This window comes from Amblyomma mixtum, chromosome 4, assembly GCF_055824585.1.
Source record: "Amblyomma mixtum isolate Tamu chromosome 4, ASM5582458v1, whole genome shotgun sequence".
Classification (NCBI taxonomy): Eukaryota; Metazoa; Arthropoda; class Arachnida; order Ixodida; family Ixodidae; genus Amblyomma; species Amblyomma mixtum.
In genome coordinates this window covers 145,760,126-145,780,084 of record NC_143015.1, presented here as the reverse complement: position 1 = coordinate 145,780,084, position 19,959 = coordinate 145,760,126, and positions in this window count along the sequence as shown.

The window sequence follows — 19,959 nt, the reverse complement described above, 5'->3', positions numbered from 1 at the left end:
TATGCTATGGGACGGCCCGGAGGATCCTCCTCCGGAAGCTCTTATAGAAGCTCCCTCACCAGACGCCTGGGAAGAAGCGCTGCGCAGCTCGGACCCCGCCGTCCAAGCAGGAGCCATCGAGCGCGCCGAAGAGGTCGCCGCCAGCTATCAGCTAACGGCCACCTGGCCCTTCTGCTAAGCGTCCAGAAACCCTTCTTTTCCGACAATAAAGTTTTCTCTCTCTCTCTCTTGCCCGTTGGGCAAATCGAAAATTCTTTTGTTTTTTCAGAAAAGGTAATGACGCACCTACCTTGGTGGACATCCGAACTGCGCACGGTACGATTTTTTTTTTAACGCATCCCCGAAGCAAGCGGACGCGCGTCGCATCGGTTCCGCAGATTTTGACCAAATTCGACCGGACCAAATCATTCTCGCCACCGGATTTTCTTCGAAACGGAAAGGTATCAAGTGCTGGATCCCCAGGATAGAAATTTCAAGCGGTAGGACCAGTTTCCGGCTTTCTACCAGATTTGAAAGTTATAAAGCGGAGGCCGGCCCGCTAACCCTAACGGGCCACCCAGCTCGACATCGTGAGAGCATGGGCCGCTAACCTTGTCGACGACGCCGACGCCTAGCATCGACGCCGTTTCAACGACGGACCATATGGCGGGGCCCAGCCAAGACAACGATGTGCCATTACAATCACCAAACGTCCTTCTCAACGATTTCCAAGAGATGGAGGAAGACGACTTCGGAGACGCCGACTTGGGAAGTGAGGACGAGATCCCGTCCGACTCCTCGTCGAAGCCAGCCGGGTGCAACAACGATGCCAGCTGGGAGTTTGCACAATCCAAGCGCCAGAGAAAACTTCAAAGGCGAAAAGAACGCAAAGGCACGGGAACGGGCCCGGCCGCCAAACCTCACGATGGAAAATTACCGGGTGATGCGACCGGCTGCAACAAGAATGGATCAAGGGAGCAGAGCAGGCCTAGGCGAAGAATGCCGCCACTCCCCAGAAGCGACTACAAGATCATTATTCGACCTAAGAAAGGACTCATGGTGAAGTCCCTCACCACCCACCAAGTAGCGCGCGCCATTGTCATGGCGTGCGGCCAGCAATGCAAGGACGAGGACCTACTTGTAAGTCTTCGCACTGGATCCAATATCATTATCGTTAGCACCCCGCACGAGCAAACGGCTCAGCTAGTGCGGCACATTACCCGTCTCAAATTCGACGGAAAGTCTTATGAAGTAAACACTTACGTGGCGGCACCGGAAGACGTCCTGCGCGGCGTGATCCACGGTGTAGACCCAGGTACCCCTCCTGAAGAACTCAAAGCACACTTACGAGTCAGAACTCAAGGAGTCACCATACTTCAGGCAAGGATGCTCGGAAAACCCAAGACGGCAGTGCTCACGTTCGACGGCCAAGTCTTGCCGAAGTTTGTCATTTATTACGGAGGAGAAGTACCATGCTACCAGTACCGCCCCACTAGGCAAGTGTGTTACGTCTGCTTCCAGCAAGGACACCGCTCCGACGTGTGCTCCACACCGAACATTATTGTGTGCGGACTGTGCGGAGTTTCGAACCCGCCCGACGACAACGAGTGCGCGCCCAAGTGCATAATCTGTGGCGAGGCACACCGGACCGGATCCAAGGAGTGCCGAGAGAGATTGAAAAAAGCGAGGCCAAAACCCACAGGAGGAAGAGGACGGAGCGACCAACGCGGGCGACCACCCAAGCGATGGCTCAGCTCAGAGGGAGAGACATCGAGGAGCCGATCGAGGTCCAACTCCTTCCCGCCTCTACCACAGGAGGGGGAGAAGCAAGAGAAAAAGAAAAAGAAGAAGCCTTCCCAGACAAGAGACAGCAAGGTGAGCTGGGCTTCTACCACTGCTTCGCACTCGGTAGGAAAGGGTAGTGACATAAACAACACAAACAAAAACAGTCGCGTCACAAAACCGGAGGACGCGAACAGCGATGCGCTCAGACGCGAGCTAGAACTCGCTCGAATCAAACAAAACGAGCTCGAACGCAAAGTTGAGGAACTCACAAAAACACTAAAGGAACAACAGCGGGAACTCGACACGACTAGAGCCCTTCCAAAACGACAACCACAGGCATCGAACGAAGGAGACCTTGAAACACGAATGCAACAGATGATGCAGCAGATGATGCAGGATATGATGCAGCAAATCCAGTCGCAAATGCAACAGATGCAAGTACAATTCCAAGGGCAGATCTCAGAGATGAGAAGCGTTTTTAGAAAACAAAAACATACCGAAAACATCAGGGAAAGGGCGTACAACTGTCCAGCGCTAACAGCTTTCGCAAACGAACAAGGCAACAGCAGTAACGCGTAAACATGATCAGTACGTATCGGCAAGAACAAGAACACTTAGATATTTGGCAATGGAACTGCAAAGGCTACCGCAAAAAGCAGGCCCTCTTAAAACAATATATAAACACACAACTCACACCTCCTGATGTAATTGCGCTCCAAGAGACTGGAATCAAGCCGACCTTACAAGGGTACGAGGTTTACGAGAGTCAAAACGAAGGTAAAGCGGCCGTCCTAGTAAGCAAAACCATTACCGCCATCAGGCACGATACCATCGCCGACACCGACATTGAACACGCGCTTGTTGAACTCATTCCGAAGAAGCGAAAGGGACGCAGCACGTTCTTACTGAATGTGTACAGCCCGCCGAGACAAAGAAAAGCCAAACTCTTCGAACTATTTTATGGAGCGCACAAGCTGGCCAAAGAAAATGCGCTCATCATCGTAGGAGATTTCAACGCCATGGACAGGAGTTGGGGATACCAGAAACAAGACATCAAGGGAAGAACATTAGTGGAAGTAGCAGAATACTTTGGCTGCAGTCTAATCACAGATCCTGCGACCCCCACGAGAATCGGGAATAGCGTGAGCACAGACACATGCCCGGACCTCACCTTCGTAAGGAAGAGCAGGGAGTCACAGTGGGAAAACATGATGGAAAATCTAGGCAGCGATCACTTTATCCTCCGGATACGAATAGCATCCGACACCATAAGACGCCAGATTGGGCAGGCGAAAATCACTGACTGGAACGCGTTTCGCGGGGCTTGCAACAAATCTGAAGGCGGTATCCAATCACTGGAGGAATGGAGCGGCATGCTGAGAGAAACGCGACAACGATGCACAAAAAGTCTAAGGAGAACGACAGCAACGCCCGAAGTAGACGCCCACCTCCTCAGGCTATGGGAAGCGAGACGCAGTCTCACCAAAAGATGGCGGAAGCAAAAACACAACAGGAAACTAAAACTAAAGATAGCAGAAATTACGGCAAAGGCGGAAGAATACGCGATGCAACTCGCGAAACAAAATTGGGAACAACTCAGCGACTCGCTTAGGGGAACTCTAGGCACAGCCAGAACCTGGAATCTCTTAAGAGCACTAATCGATCTGACCAAAATAAAATCAGAAAACAATAAAGCCATCCACAGATTCATCCACTCCTTCGAGGGATCAGACATCGCCCTACTGGAGAAGGCAGGAGAAAAATGTTTTGGCGATCACAATCCGCCGCGATACCAAGGAACGTATCGAGGAGCCGAAAACGAGAAACTCGACCGCCCCATAACTGTGGAAGAGGTTTACGCGGCCATAAGAAACACCACCAGAAACACGGCAGCCGGAGCGGACAGAATCGACAACGCCCTAATCCGCAACCTGAGCGACCACCTCATACAAGAGCTCGTCAGCTTTCTTAACAAACATTGGGAGGCGGAGACGGTTCCCGAAGATTGGAAACACGCCGAAGTAATAATGATACCTAAACCTGGTAAAAAGCTACAAATTGAAAACCTCAGGCTCATATCACTCACGTCGTGCCTTGGCAAGCTTTACGAACGGGTTGTAACTTTAAGACTTCAAAATTACATGGAAGATAACGACTGTGTACCACATACCATGTTCGGCTTCAGAGCGAAGCTCTCGACGCAGGACGTTCTCCTCCAAATACAAGATGTCCTGAGAAACGTACCTCGGACGGGAGAAAATGTCATAATGGCCCTGGACATCAAGGGGGCATTCGATAACGTCAGCCACGAAGCGATCCTTACGGGCCCAGACAACCTGGATTGCGGACGCAGAATCCACGGCTTCGTCAAAGCCTTCCTGTCCGATAGAACTGCCACCATCGGCATAGGAGACCTTCGATCGGACAAAATTCGCACTCCAAACAACGGAACACCCCAAGGGTCAGTTATCTCACCCCTACTCTTCAACATAGCTATGATAGGCCTAGCTCGAAAACTAGAGAACATCGAAGGCATCAGGCATGCAATGTGTGCTGACGATATAACAATCTGGACAAACACGGGCTGTCTCGGAGAGAAGGAAGAAAGGCTACAGCAAGCGGCCTCTTGTGTAGAGCAATACCTCGCAGAAAGAGGACTCGCATGCTCGACCGAGAAATCGGAACTGCTGAGAGTCTGGAGAGGCAAGCAAAACCGGACCGTTCCAACCAACGAGGACCTAAAACTCAACGTCTACCTAGAAGGGACGCCCATACCCGAAAAGACAACAATAAGAATTTTGGGCATGTGGGTTCAATCCAACCAGCGCAGTACTCACACTTTTACCCTACTGAAAGCAACAACGCTACAAGTCGCACGCATGATCACCCGCATCACCAACAGGCGACATGGCATGCGTGAAGAAGACACACTAAAACTAGTCAGAAGCCTAGTAGTTAGTCGAATCACGTACAGCCTACCCTACCAGTGCCTCAACAAAAATGAAATACAACAAGCGGATGCCCTGCTACGCAAAGCGTATAAGACAGCGCTCCGACTACCACGCAACACGTCTACAGAAAAACTCATGGCCCTGGGATTACACAACACCTTTGAGGAGCTACGAGAGGCGCAGCTTGAGTAGCAAAAACTCAGGCTGTTGCAAACAACGACAGGAAGAGCGCTCCTGCAGAGGCTCGGATACCGCGAGCAGATGCGAGAAATGTCGAGGACAGCAACGATCCCCGACGAGCTTCGCAAGACCCTCAAGGTATCTCCAATACCAAAAAACATAGATCCCAACCTCCATCGAGGTAGAAGAGAAGAGAGGGCCGAATTCATTGAGAAAACATACGCTCCTCAAGCCACGGCCGTGTATACAGACGCGTCTTGGAGAGGAGGAGATACCAAAATCGCGGTAGCGGCGGTGGTCGATTCGTCTTTACGCGAAATGACCAGCGCGTCTCTCCGAGGCTGCACAGCCGCAGAGTCCGAGGAAGTAGCCGTTGCTCTAGCGGTGGCGGAGGGCTATAGAACCGGGCGGTCACTAACAATACTCACGGACTCTCAAACAGCCTGCCGAAATTACATGAATGGCAGGATAGGTCGTCACGCGCTCCGTATACTCCTCGCAGCGAGCGACAGAATTAAAAACCAGGAAGAACAAAACGACAAGATCCCACACAAAATTGTGTGGGTACCGGGGCACACGGGGGTGGCAGGGAACGAAGAGGCCGACAGGATAGCTCGAGGATACATTACTTTCCGAGCATCCGACGAGATCGCAGAACTCGCGCCTGCACCCAGGGAATATTCGGCCATACTATAAAACTATAGAGGCAGAAGAATGCGATATCCCCCACCGGACAAATCTCTCAGCAGAGAGGAAGCTGTCACTTGGAGACAATTACGAACAGGCTCTTTCCCAAACCTACATATACTAAACAAAATGCACCCTACGATATACACGGACAAATGTCCCTGGTGCGACGAAAAACCTACACTATACCACATCACATGGGCCTGCCAAAACATACACGTGGTCCCCAAAATACAAAACCCGAGTGCGGAGCAGTGGGAGACTCTGCTGTCCAGCGACCGCTGTGAAGACCAACAAGGTCTGGTGCAGCGAGCTCAACGGGCGGCAGTGGCCAGCGGAGCCCTGGACTGAGGGCAACCGACCACTGATTAGAGGCGGACGACTTCGACAGATAAGGCTCCTGGGGGTAGAACCAAGACGTCTCTGAAGATGCCCCCAAACCGCAGGAAAAACCATTAGTGTAAATAAAGTTTTCCCTTCCTTAACGCATCCCCCGCAACAGCAAACGGTTGGCATGATACGATTGTTTTTACGCAGCCTCCGATTTTTTCCGACACATGGTGTCGACTACTACTGCTACGCCGACATGTTCCGTAAAATAGCGTTGCAGCGCTGCAAGGGAGTCCACGGAACGCCATCGCCCATAGGACACACCTTTGAACGCAACACTTTTTTCAGGAAAGGAAATGGCGCGGTAATTGTCTCACGCCACGGTGGACACCCCAACCGCTCTGTAATGGAAGGTTGGATGGTGGGAGTTAAAGAAGGAATAAAGATAGTGGCGTCGTAATGAAGGAAATGAAAACTGTATTTGAGGAAAACAAGTGACGCAATAACTGTCTCACATATCTCGGTGGACACCCGCAGACCACAATTATAGGTCGCCGATTGAAATTCATGCCGCCGTTAGGCTCTAACAACTAAAGTGTTTGCTTGGTTTGGTTTATTGGCGTTTAACGTCCCAAAGCGACTAATGCTATGAGGGATGCCGTAGAGAAGGGCTCCGGAAATTTCGATCACCTGGTTGGTTTGGTTTATGGGGTTTAACGTCCCAAAGCAACTAAGGCTATGAGAGACGCCGTAGTGGAGGGCTCCGGAAATTTCGACCACCTGGGGTTCTTTAACGTGCACTGACAACGCACAGTACACGGGCCTCTAGAATTTCTCCTCCAAAGAAATTCTAGCCGCCGCGGCCGGGATCGAACCCGCGTCTTTTGGGTTAGCAGCCGAGCACCATAACCGCTTAGCCACCGCGGCGGCTTTCGATCACCTGGGGTTCTTTAACGTGCACTGACATCGCACAGTACACGGGCCTCCAGAATTTCGCCTCCATCGAAATTCAGCCGCCGCGGCCGGGATCAAACCCGCGTCTTTCGGGTCAGTAGCCGAGCGCCGTAACCATGGAGCCACCGCGGCGGGGCTAGTGTGTTTGCTGCACAAACCGCTGAATTCTATGACACAATCCGAAACATTCTGCGGCAAACGGTTGGTAAATTGGTTTTTGAGGAAAGGAAATGGCGCAGTATCTGTCTTACATATCTCGGCGGACACCTGAACCGCGCCGTAAGGGAAGGCAGGAAGGTCAGAGTGAAAGAAGAAAGAGAGAATGAGGTGCCGTAGTGGAGGTCTCCGGAATAATTTCGACTACCTGGGGATCTTTAACGTGCACTCACATGGCACAGCACACGGGCGCCTCTTGCGTTTCGCCTCCATCGAAACGCGGCCGCCGCGGTCGGGTTCGAACCCGGGTACTGGTGGTGGTGGTGAAAAACTTTAATCAAAGCGAGCTTGAGGGTAAAAAAAAAACCCTGCTGCATGGTCGGTATCCTTAGTCCGGGACACCGCATGACGAGGCCCCGTCTCGCGCCCGCTTGACCAGAGCCCTTTGGGACTCCAGTGTGGAGCAGTTGAGGAGGGCAGTCTCCCATGCCTCTCGGGTGGGGGTGGGGGAGGGCGGAAGGTGAGGATTCTGAGTACATGCCCACACCATGTGAAAGATATCGCAGATCTCTCCACAGTGCGAGCAGCGCCCATCTGTGTTCGGATCGAAGTGTTTTGCTATTGCAGGACAGAGAAGGGTTCCTGTCTGCAGGCGCCGCAGAGTTCGCTCCTCCGCCTTACTCAGCCCCTTGGCAGGTGCCGGGTAGAGACGGTGGCGGTCGCAATAATAAATTAGGATTTCGCGGAACCGCAGAAGCGGTTTATGAGCTTCTGAGCCATGAGAGCTAGGATGAGGAGCCCGGTGTGTGAGCGCTCGGGCGGCCGCATCAGCGGCCTCATTGCCTCGTAGACGCTGGTGGCCAGGAGCCCAGACCACTTTTGTGCGAGTTGGATCGGCGAGAGCGCGTCTTAGAATTTGCGAGGCAAGAGGTGATATTTCTCCTGCAAGATAATGTTCACAGGCCCGGCGAGAGTCTGTGATAACCATTTTCGATTTTGGATCGGCGGCAGCGACAGCTATTGCGACTTCCTCCGCTCGTGTTGAATTTGGGGCCCGAAAAGATAGCCCATCAACATTCATTCCCCGGTGTACTACGGCAGCCGTGAAGAATCCCGCGGGCGACGGCACTGTGACGTCCACGTAATAGACGCCCTCTTTATAGCCATATTGCCTCTCAAGCGTGCGAACCCGCGCTTGTCGTCTGCCTTCATGTGAAGCCATGTCCATGTTACGCGGGAGCGGAGCGACCAAGAGCATGTGGCGCCACAGCACCGGGATGTTCTCCGTCCCCTCTGGTATGCATGTGTGTTGGATGTGTAAGCGGTTTAGCAGGCGGCGCCCAGGCACCGTCTGCGATATCCGCGTATATTGGTTCACGAGGTGGACCTCCCGCAACTCCTGATAGGAGTTTACCACTCCCAACGCCTTCAGCTTGGCGTTGGAGGTAGCCACCGGGAGGTCCAGTGCTCGCTTTGTTGCCTTCCTGATGATGGCGTCAATGCGCTCGTCTTGTTGTTTGGTGGTGCGTAGGTACGGCACGGTGTAGAGGATCCGGCTGGTCACGAAGGCATAGGCGAGCCGTAGCGCGTCCCTGCTCCGCAGACCACCCCGCTTGTTGGAAACGGGGCGGATCATGCGTCCTACCTGTTCACCTATGCTCTTGAGTTTGGCTATAGTAGAGTCCGGCCTAAGTTTGTTATTGATGAACAGACCCAGGATCCGGAGCTCCGCCACTTCTCTGATGGGACCGCCCGACAGAGATATGTGTAGAGACGTGTTGTCCTTGTGGTTTGTCCTGACGTGTAGAAGCTCTGACTTGGCGGGTACTCCGGCTCGGAGCGCCTTACCACTGAGCCACCGCGGCGGGTAAGCAAACAGTTGGCATGGTACGATTTTTTTTTGCGATGGCATGATGCGATTTTTTTCCGACGCGCGGTGCCGACATCTACAACTACGACGCCGACGGCGTTTCAACCTGCCCGAGAGAGCTGGGAGGCTGCCGTGCTCGACTGCCCTACCTTAGAGAGTCCATGAGCTTTCGTGGCTAGGGCCCGAGCTGCCACGGAAGCCTCAGACATTATTTTTGTATCTGAGACATTATTTTCGGTTTTTTGCTGTTCTGCAAGCCAAAGAAGAGCGAGGAGCATCTCGACAGCTAAGCGGCCAGTTATAAATCGAGGCAAGAGAGAGTAGCCGATCCCAACACTAGTTTCGCGTTATTTTTTGGCGCTTGGATGGATGGAGGGAAACAACTTTATTACAAAAAAAAAAAAAATCTTCCAGGGTGGTCCCCTACTGGTCCAGGAGTCCACGGGCTTGTGCTTCACGTAAAGCCCGATCCGCCAGCCATTTCTGGCCATTGGGCTGAGCGGTCCGTAAAGCAGCCTCCCAGGAAGAATGAGTGGGATTGGGGATGGGGGTTACTGCCTTTGGGGAAGGACATTCCCAAAGGTAGTGGAAAAGTGTGGATCTGGGCACGCCACAGACGTTACAATCAGGAGGAAAGGTGCGGTAGAAGCATGAGAGACGGCGGGGTTAAATAAAACAGCCTGCCTGTAATTGTCGCCATGTGGCGCTGGAAACTCAGCCGCATGACACTACCACCACCCCACAGTACCTTGTCGCCCTCATTCAGGCGCTTCTAGCGTTTAATGCTGCAATGAAAGTTTCCGCCGCGGTGGTTCAGTGGTTGTGGCGCTCGGCTGGTGACCCGAAAAGCGCTTGTTCGATCCCGGCCGCGGCGGTCGTATTTCGATGGAGGCGAAATCCTAGAGGTCCATGTACTGTGCGACGTCAGTGCACGTTAAAGATCCCCAGGGGGTCGAAATTTCCGGAGCCCTTAACTACGGCATCTCTCATATCCTGAGTCGCGTTGGGACGTTAAACCCTAAAACGTTAAAACTTCCCTGTGCTGAATCCAGAACGGATGCACTTCAACCCTTCGATGCCTCGTCTCAGGATACACTTGGCATTGTTCCAGGAGAAACGAATTAAAGGAGCTGAAACTTAGACGGAACAGCAAGCGCGTTGAATAAGACGATTCAATCCTCACACTCAGGATGTGGTTACAATAGCGGGAAGTACAGTGATTAAAACAGTTCGTTCAGAACCACGAAGTGCGAGAGCCGTACCTCAGTGGCTTCTGGCAACACATCCAGCGGACTGAACGCAAGCACCAACACCAAGAAAAATCTGTAGGGGACATTTAAGCTCCGTATTAAAGTATATGACACGACAGTAAAAATGGGTTAATAATGTCGATATATGCGGAATTAGTCCTTCTCTCCTTTACATTCATAGATCCATGGGAATTCCCATACGGCCCCTGGCGCGGTGATGCAGTGGTTAAGCAAAGCGTCACTTCCCTGCTAAGGCAGGTGCTGCCACAGGTGGGGTTTGAGACCCAGGTTGCTCTTCCCAAGCAACCTCTTGCAGCCAGTCAATAATTTAACTGCCACTTGTAACGGTGGGCACTTTTCTCAGAACCTGGTGTGCAGGCTGTGGTGACGTCACACAGTGCCGCGCCGTAGAAGGATAACAAGGTGACCGTGGACGGTCTTAAACACTGATCTCCACTAGGGGAGGTGGGTGCCGCATCGGGCGCCCGAAAGTGAAGCCACCGGAAGTAAGTGGCCTTTTCCCGGAAGTCAGCCTTTAGCAGTGCATGAAATCGGACCTCAGCACGGTTTTTCAGTTGCAGTTTGGTTTTACCACTTAGCATTTCGTCTTTTCGTCGTTCTCGTCTTTTTACATCACAATGCCTACTTGTTGCGCCGTAAACTGATCGAGGAGGCCAGCGAAGTCTTCGGGAAAGACGTTTCAAAAGTAAGGGTCCATTGCATCGCAATGGAACGACACTAGCAGACGACAGGACGTCGTTACACGCAGCTAGTATGGAGCCTCGTCTACTCGGCTCGGTGTCGTCTCGTTTGCCTAGCTCCGCCAACTCTGCTCTTTACTGTGATGCTTGTTCCCACGCTCAAGCCCAAGTTATGCTATCAATGGGGGATAAATATAAGAAAGAATAGGTTGAAGCATTCACCAGGCAGGTTACTTTGCAGCAACCATTTTACCGAATTATGTATAGACCGAGCCGGAGCGAGGGCTAGGCTACCATCTTGTGAGCTGTCGACGGTGTTCGTTTGGTTCACATTAGCGCCTCCAAAAGATATGGTACTGCTTTTTCGACGGAGCGTGTCATGTACTGTTTCGTATTGTAGCAAGTTAAGCCAGAATGGGCTTTTATGCGTGGTGCTTGGTACAGTTGACTTCTAACAGCGCTTCTCACGCGCACTGCTGCATTCATCTTTCTTGTCAGTTGTTCCTCTCGCGCTGTGCTTTTTCTTTACTACACGAAAATTTGGTTTTAAGATGACCTAGCCTCATCGTCATTCCACTACTTCTCCTTCACGCTCGGAAGGCAAGAACCAGACAAGAACATAGTGTTTAATGCGCGCGTACTCCTTTACCGCGGCAGGCTAAGACGTGCATGCCTGTTTTCTTCGGTTTCTTTGAAATTACACGGTTCTGCACACAATGCTCACATTTCTCGCGTTCAGCTTGTTTGTTCCTTTCATATAACAGCAGACATTACGCGAGAACAATGCAAAACACTGAGAAGGAAAGGGCGAAAGACACGACTTTTTGCATTGAAATACACAGCAGACACCCAACTTCCGGGACAAGCTGTCCAACTTCCGGTGGTTTCACTCGCGCTCGTCTCGGAAAGCGGGAATGCGGCATCCAGCCAAGTAGTGGAGATCAGTGGTCTTAAACATTCCTACAGCGTCACGCCAGGCCGCCATCGGCAGTTCCAGCATCGGAGGCACCGGCTGTTACATGTTGCCAATTTCGCGGATGTGCAGCACGGTGCGGACGGTTGGTTTGTTTATGCAGTTTAACGCCTCACAGTGACTCAGGACTGAGGAATCCCGTGATGGAAGGCTCCGGATAATTTCGACCACCTGAGGTTTTTTAACGGGTGCTGACATCGCACAGTACATGGGCCTCCCGGCTTTCCCCTCCATCAAGATGCGACAGCCGCCGCCTCGACCGAACTCGTTTTTTTTCGAGTCAGCATACCAGCACCTGAACCACTGTACCACCGCGTAGTCGTCGCACCGTGGTCACAGTAAACTGATATCACTGTAGCAACTTATCTTTGTCATACAACCCCATTGAGTTCTCCCGGTCACAACTGGCCGCTCTTGGAATGCTAGATATGCAGTACGCCTCCGAAAACGCGATACCAACAGCGTGACAGGCAAACTGAAGGGCAGTTATTCTATGCTCTGCAACATTTCTAATGGCAGCCGTGCTCCAAAAACGCCCAAAGTCAGCCTCAAAACAGCCCAAGCGCACACTTCAAACTTGAGCAGATTTCAATCGAGCGCAGTCGACCACATGTCGCCTTTAGAGTCGAGTACGGTTGGTGGCACGCGATTAAGCTGCCTTGAGCTCGCCAGAAATCAAGTCCGAGAGAAGTGACACCTCTGCATTCCGTCATTCGAAAGCGTACCACCCGTACCGGCACGCCTCGCAGTCAGCTTCGGACGCATTCCTTCGAACTGCTTCTCAGCCCCCTGCATTCACGTACCGAGACGGCTCTTTTCTCCCACCTGCAAAGTGCTTCGCGCTTCTTCTTTGCTGAACCTTCCGTTGTCACCACCCTTTTACTCAGTAATTGTCTGTACCGTAATCGAATAGTCTCTCCATTTTTACCCACAAACATCCATATTTAGCGCTTTTCCCCTTCAGGAGTACGAAAAATCTCGCCATTGGGAAACAAAAAATTTTGAGTTTCAAATTTTGTTTCGAGACAATAGTGTTCTCGGCATATTTTACTCCTGAAATTCCCTGAAAAAAGAAAATTTCTCGAATGAAACACCACTGCTGCAGAATCCGGTTCAAACTATAATCTAAAGGAGTGCACTGGCACATGCATTTACGTGACACTGAAACGATGCCAGTCAATGCTTTTCCAAAGCCTGACACAAAAGTACCCGTAATTATTTTATTTTTATGCGAAGCATACTACTTTAGCTACGACTTCAGCCATTCACCGTGGTTATGCGCCTCCAAATCACGTGATACATGACGTCACACCACGTGACACGATGACGTCACGACAGTGGAGAAACGGGGGCCCACCTCGCGCCGTCGCTGTGGTTGTGCGCCTCCAAATCACGTGATACATGACGTCACACCACGTGACACGATGACGTCACGACAGTGGAAAACGGGAGCCCACCTCGCGCCGTCGCTGTGGTTGTGCGCCTCCAAATTACGCGACACGATGATGCTTCGCATTCTCCAGGCTTAACCAAGTTAAGCCTCAGCCATTTTTTACTCCGGTTTTTATAGCTCTTCCTTTCTTGATGTATTTTGGTTTCATTCCTTAATCTTTCCAAAGAAGAATCACAGACTATGTTTCATTTCAGGCCTTATGTTTATTTTTATTGCTGCGCCTTAGGTCCATATCCTCCTTTAACATCACCATTTACCGGCAGCGGTTCTGGCATCTTTCCTGGTGCATTTTGCCTTACGCTTGGCTTCTTCTGGTAACAGCAATTAGGGAACGCTCCTCCATGCCCTCCGTCTTCACGTACAGTAGCGTTTTGCTCCGGCGAACAGCTGGGCGGAGAACATAAATTCTTACAGCACCCTGAATTGTAGAACAGCTCAATATTGTTTGTTTTTTTCGCGTCGGTGTCACCTTCTTCCTGTCCTCGTTTTTCTTTTTGGGCCCTGTTTTCCATCAAAGTCATCCACCAACTAGCCCAATAACAAACTTTATTACTGTAACATTGTTTTCTCTCCCATGTTTCATGCATCTAGAATGTGCGCTTGCAAGGTAGACCTGAAGCAATTCACACTGAAAGTCGCCTTATATTGAAGCAGTAAAACCGCTATAATATAATGATGGCTTGTTCTCGGCGCACAATGCTCTGCAGAAATTCCAAGCAGTTAAATAAAAAGGAGCCTGCTAATTGCGGTAACGTCCAATTAAAGAAGTTCGCTTCAGGTCATTGTAAAGACACAGGCTACAAGCTTATTTGATATTGATTGAGCTCAAGCGAAGAATCACCCACATATCTTAATGTACAGTAAGCAAGATATTCCTTTAAAATGGCACAGCAATACTGAGCAAGATGTTAATAGATCATTATTTATTTGATTAAAATCTTCTCCGCCTTGGCTACACTCCGGTAAAGCATAGGAATGTTATTCTTTCACTCTTGGGCTACCTAAAAAAGGAAAGTTACTCGCAGAAAAACGCGTACTATTTAATGTGGATAAAGTATTTTTATCCTGCACCATTATTCTTATGAGGTAGTAAACTGTTTGCCATTATGACCATGTCTCACATTTCTAGCTGAGCCACATTTGTTGAAAAGTATATAGTTCGCGAGTGCTCCATTCCAAACAAAAAAATTCTGCATAAAGAATACAAAGAGTGGTCAGTGGGAAATTTTAAGCAGTTTTCCAAGACAGATTTTTTTGTGATAATATGGCGATTCTTTCGCATTCATCGAGACAGTATTGGCGGACATCAAAAATGTGCAAAATTTGTTCCATATTTGTGCAATCAACGAAAATATTCTAATGCAATTTTAAGTTTTAGCACTTCGGCACTTTGTTGTAATTAGGGCATTGTACTCGGCCTTCTGGGAATCCAACGTCAATTATAGATGTACAGGATTGTGTTTGCCCTGGGCGCAATTTACCTAGGAATTTCAGCTCGCCAGACGCTTCGACGAGGTGCGCTGCAACCGCAAATCGAGGGTGACCATGCCTACCTCTCACCCAACTGCGAGTGAGCCGAGTCGCATCGCGCCTCCTGAGCGATAGGAAAGCTGTAAAAGGAGTGGGATGCGCCCCTACGAGCTACACCACTCCCTAAGGGTAACTGTACGGACTTCGCACAGCCGTCCTGTGCCCCATCGGTGTGTCTAGAAGGCCGAAATCCCCAACCCCGAAGTGTCAAGGGTAATTACATTTTTTCGATATGTAATCATTAATCTCGGCTGCCCTGATGGCCCACCAACAGCTTCGAATTTCGGCTAAGAGCCTAGGCCCTGAAATGTGAAAGGTTATTTACTACATTTATTCACTTAGTTATTTACATATTTATCAACTTCTCTTTCAAGTTCTATAACATGCTGCAATAAGCTCGCCGCGATCGTGTGGGTGTCATTATTTTGTTGCAAAAGCGTATATTTTAAAAATCAGTTAGAATATCCCGCGAACAGCTTTACATGCTTTTAAGCGATGCTTCAGTTTTTATGAGAGGCAAAAGCAAAGGTTTCAATAGGCAACAAGCTACGGGATTCTGTTCATGACAGTTAATCATGCTGATCATCATCATGAGCTAAGCACAGGGCACCAGCCTTTACCTATCTATTTTAAGAGATTAGAAACTATTATCAAAATCCATGCTTATAGAGCACACCATTACCCTTCACCTGGTACCATGCTGAAAAAAGCATATGGGAAACGGATCCCGGAGCAAAAAAAAAAAGGATTATAGCCAAAATCTTGATTTTGAACAAGATACTCACTATCTGTAAGTCACAGTGCCGTTGTGACAAGAGACTACGGCGCAGGGTTGTGTGAGGTTTTTTTTTTCGTTGTTGCTGAAGTGATTGTTACCGTCGGTGCAACTCCCTACAATACAAAAGTTGTTTTTGGGTGAGCATGTATGGAACTGTGAACATCGGCACCAAACACTAGTGGATTCAGACAGTAAGGGCATTTTCTGTTTACTTTTCACACTCTGCGGGAGGCTTCCCTCTTCTTTGCAGTTGCCTCGTAACCTGCTCCACTAATAATTATTACGACAGCCGGGCTTTTCAGAAATGTTTTAAAATGTTCCAATATTACCCAAGCAAAACTGTAACATTAATGCTGCTAACGAGTGCAACTACTTGCGAACTATGAGTACTACTTTCTACCTTACTGGAAACAATTCATTGCACCTTAAATAGTTTTCGCAAGCTACTGTAATTTTTGTTGACTATGATGACTTGCTCCGTACAAGTTATTAAGGGCCTGCATGACCTCGAAAATCATGTTTCTAGCGCGTGCAAATAATAAACGCCATCACAAATAACAGATTCTCGACAAAGAAGTTTCAGCTCTTCTCCGCTACTTGAACATGAATTCAGTGACGCCAGTGCGACGCGGGCTACAGCCCGCAGCAGAGGTGAGATAGGTGGAGTGTAGCTTGAGGCCTCCGCAATCAAGGCGACACTGTGCTCGTCACTGCAGCCATTCTGTTTCAAATGTTTCACGTGGCAGCGAAAACCACGCTTGCCGTTCATTCGCACAAAATTACTAAGCTAAACGCGTGTTTACATATTCACAAAATGTTCACAATGTTCACAAAATTTTCTTCGCTCTTTAACATTACATTCTCGGTCCAAACAGTCATCACTGCCAGAAAATTTTCGCATAATCTGTTTCTTCATTATTGGCCCCTTAATTGGCTTCCAATAATGATGAAAAATTGTGGGGCAATCGTGTATTCACATTTCTCCTACAACCAAACTGGGCTGTTCAAATTAATATTGTTAGTAAAACTTCACATTACAGCTTCGTTATTCATTTCAGGTCTATTTGGCAAACTGATTTTGCAGATTTACGCTTTTGGTTGCTTCAAATTTTTTGACAATTTTGCCTGAATATCTTGAGTAGCAGTGGATTAAACAAACTTCACTTCTCACTCTCATGGCATTTGATGCTGCAATTAACACACCGTGTATTTTTTATTGACACCGAGAAAATTCAGAGCATGGAAATAGTCGCATCATCTTCCAGGCAGCTGAACTTTCAATGCATAAACCATTATTCAGAAACATTTAGAGCTCTTCAGTACGACCAAGAACTGTCTCTAGTGCCCTGTCGACATTTGGATACCCAATTTTTAACAAAACCTCATACCTAGCAAACCAGTTTTTTCTGCACGCTACTAGTTGTCGAAGCATTTTAGAGCGTAAGTTGTTATAGCTCCGGTTTAGTTATTTATCTAAAGAAACTAGGCTTGCCATCTCTGCCGTTGTTGGTGGTAAAATATTTTATTGGCACCGAGAGATGGATAAATCGAGGGGGTTGTGGGGCACGTGGGCCCTGTCTCCGTTAGTCACAGCCGCCGGGTAGACATTTTCTGCGCCAGACGAGAGGGAGGCACCTAGTTGGAGAGGAAGGTGCGCCAATGCCGCTGGCCGGTCCGATTCCGTGCGTGCGCACTGCGCTCACGTCGAGAGGTGAGGGGGGGGGAGGGGGGGATGGTGTGGCATAGCCGGCATAGCAAACAGATAGCTTGGTGCCGTTAGATTGCGGTGTGTCCGCACTTTTATCGGCGAGACTGCGACTGCAAAAACCCCTGGGCAGTTGCCAAGAAGTTGTTATTCTGCGTTTTCACCGTGGTGGAACGGTCGGTCTACCGGTATTGAGCAGTCGGTACGCCATTTATTATCTAGAGGATACTTAAACTGCAGCCTTGCATCGACAACGGCATCCGCATTATGACGGTCAGAGAGTGTGTACGTCCATGTGTCTAGTCCATAAAGTGTGCCGGGAACACGATCGAACTGAAAACCGCAGGCCGGAGAAGGCTGGGTATGCATGTGAGCGTACAGACACTTAAACGGCCCAGTGAGACGCTCAAATGGGCCGTCGACTGCGAAACGCCAGAACCAACCTGCCGCGCCAGACCTCTCGGCCGCTGATGTCAATCAACGTTCGCCGGTTAACTCATTAAATTAGCAAGCTTTTAAATGTACTAATCTTTTTATGAAGGAAAAAGCACACTGTGTTCGACTAAACTTTAAAGCCGTTTAAACTTTGATGGCACATTTCTCTCAGGAAAACTCCGAAGAGAAGAGCCTTGCAAGCAATGCTCCGCATGCGGTGGCATAGCGCCAAACGCTGCACTACGCACAACGAGGTGTACTACTGGTAGTATCTGTAGGAGCAGCTCGGAATTATTAAAACTCAACCTTCCAGCCTTTCCTCTTATTCCTCCTCCTCCTACACCTACGCATGCCACATTCAAGGTCAAAACCACTTGACAGAGACCTTCAGTCAGGAGGAGGGGCCAATGTATGGCGTTAACGTCAGATCACGTGCCTCGCTCGCACCCGCGCTAGCTCTTCGCCGCTGCCTCCCTCTCCTTGAGAAACACCTGCGCCACCTCTCGCCGAATCACGTGCTCGGAGTAGAGAGGGACAAAATAAAACGCGGCTGTCTGGCAAAGCCTCGCTAGACGACGTCACGGCTGAACAGCATGCCGGGCCCTCGCGCAAACGATTTCCAATCAAAGCCAAGGAGAATCGTATCATATGGCTGATACATTCGGAGACAAGCCACGTTGCAGCGAAAGCTTGTGGCGTACGATACAGAGACAGATTAAAAACGTGAGCAGAGACTGGAGAAAAGTCGTCAATGACAGCGTAAGCCTGTAAAGTCTTTAATCAAAGCAAAACTGTGCCTACCCTGCTTTACCAGGCGTAGCCGAGCTTTCCGCTCGTCTTAGTAGGTTCAGCCGGGTTGAAGCCCCACGATTCTTTTGCTTGCTAACAAAACCGTGTTTAGTGTTACGTCGACATTGACGTGCATACTGACGATGAATTCTGGGAAGTTCCGGCCAGAAGTATCGCGCAGCACTGTCACAGAAAACAAGAGATGAGATGGAGGCCTGAATTTAAGAACAAGGCAGCAGGGGTAAAAAGGGAGTAATTACTCATTGCCATCCACCCAAGCGCAGCCATACCGCTACAAAGGAAAGCTATACAGCTTTCCCAGAAACTTCGTAGTTAAAGAAAAATTCGTCCTGGTCCGGGGTTCGAACCCGGGACCACCGCTTCACCGGAGCAATCGCTCTACCAACTGAGCTAACCGGGACGGCAAGCTAATGGTAGGGCGAGAGCGAATTGATCAATAACTAGAAGTGGGAAGAGTGTTGGTCGAATGTTTAGGGAAATCCACCAAGGTGGAGTAAATTTGTATTAAGGGAGTAATTACTCATTGCCATCCACCCAAGCGCAGCCATATGGCTACAAAGGAAAGCTATACAGCTTTCTCAGAAACTTCGTAGGTAAAGAAAAATTCGTCCTGGTCCGGGGTTCGAACCCGGGACCACCGCTTCACCGGAGCAGTCGCTCTACCGTAGAACTGAGCTAACCGGGACGGCAAGCTTATGGTAGGGCGAGAGCGAATTGATCAATAACTCGAAGTGGGAACAGTGTTGGTCAAATGTTTAGGGGCATCCCCGAAGGTGGAGTAAATTTGTAATAAGGGAGTAATTACTCATTGGAATCCACCCAAGAGCAGCCATACGGCTGCAAAGGAAAGCTAGACAGCTTTCTCAGAAACTTCGTAGTTAAAGAAAAATTCGTCCTGGTCCGGGGTTCGAACCCGGGCCACCACTTCACCGGAGCAGTCGCTCTACCAACTGAGCTAACCGGGACGGCAAGCCTTGGGGGATTCCCATAAACATTTGACCAAGGCAGCAGGGGATTTCAAGAAATGACAGGCGTACTAGCTGCCTCGCATTTCGTGGATATCTGAAGTGGGACTGCTGGAGAGGATTAGATGCGGAAATAGGATGCAAAAATAAACCAGTAATGTATACCTACTTGCTAATAAATGCACTAGTGATTGCCTAGCTAAAGGGTTTTCATGTTGTGCGTATCATGCGTTTTTACTGTGTTTGTCTGCTTCAGCAGTCAGATGACAACACACGAAGACAGAATTTTGCACTTCCAGTAGAGGTTCTACAACTGGCGATCACATTACAAAAGCCCGTACAAACGGCGCTTGTTGCCTAGATGCATCGCACAACTAAATATACAACTGATAGTTCTTAAAGTAGCCTGCTTTCTTAATGAAGATGCATGAAACATACCTGAAGTGCTTCCGCGGGTATTTTTTCTA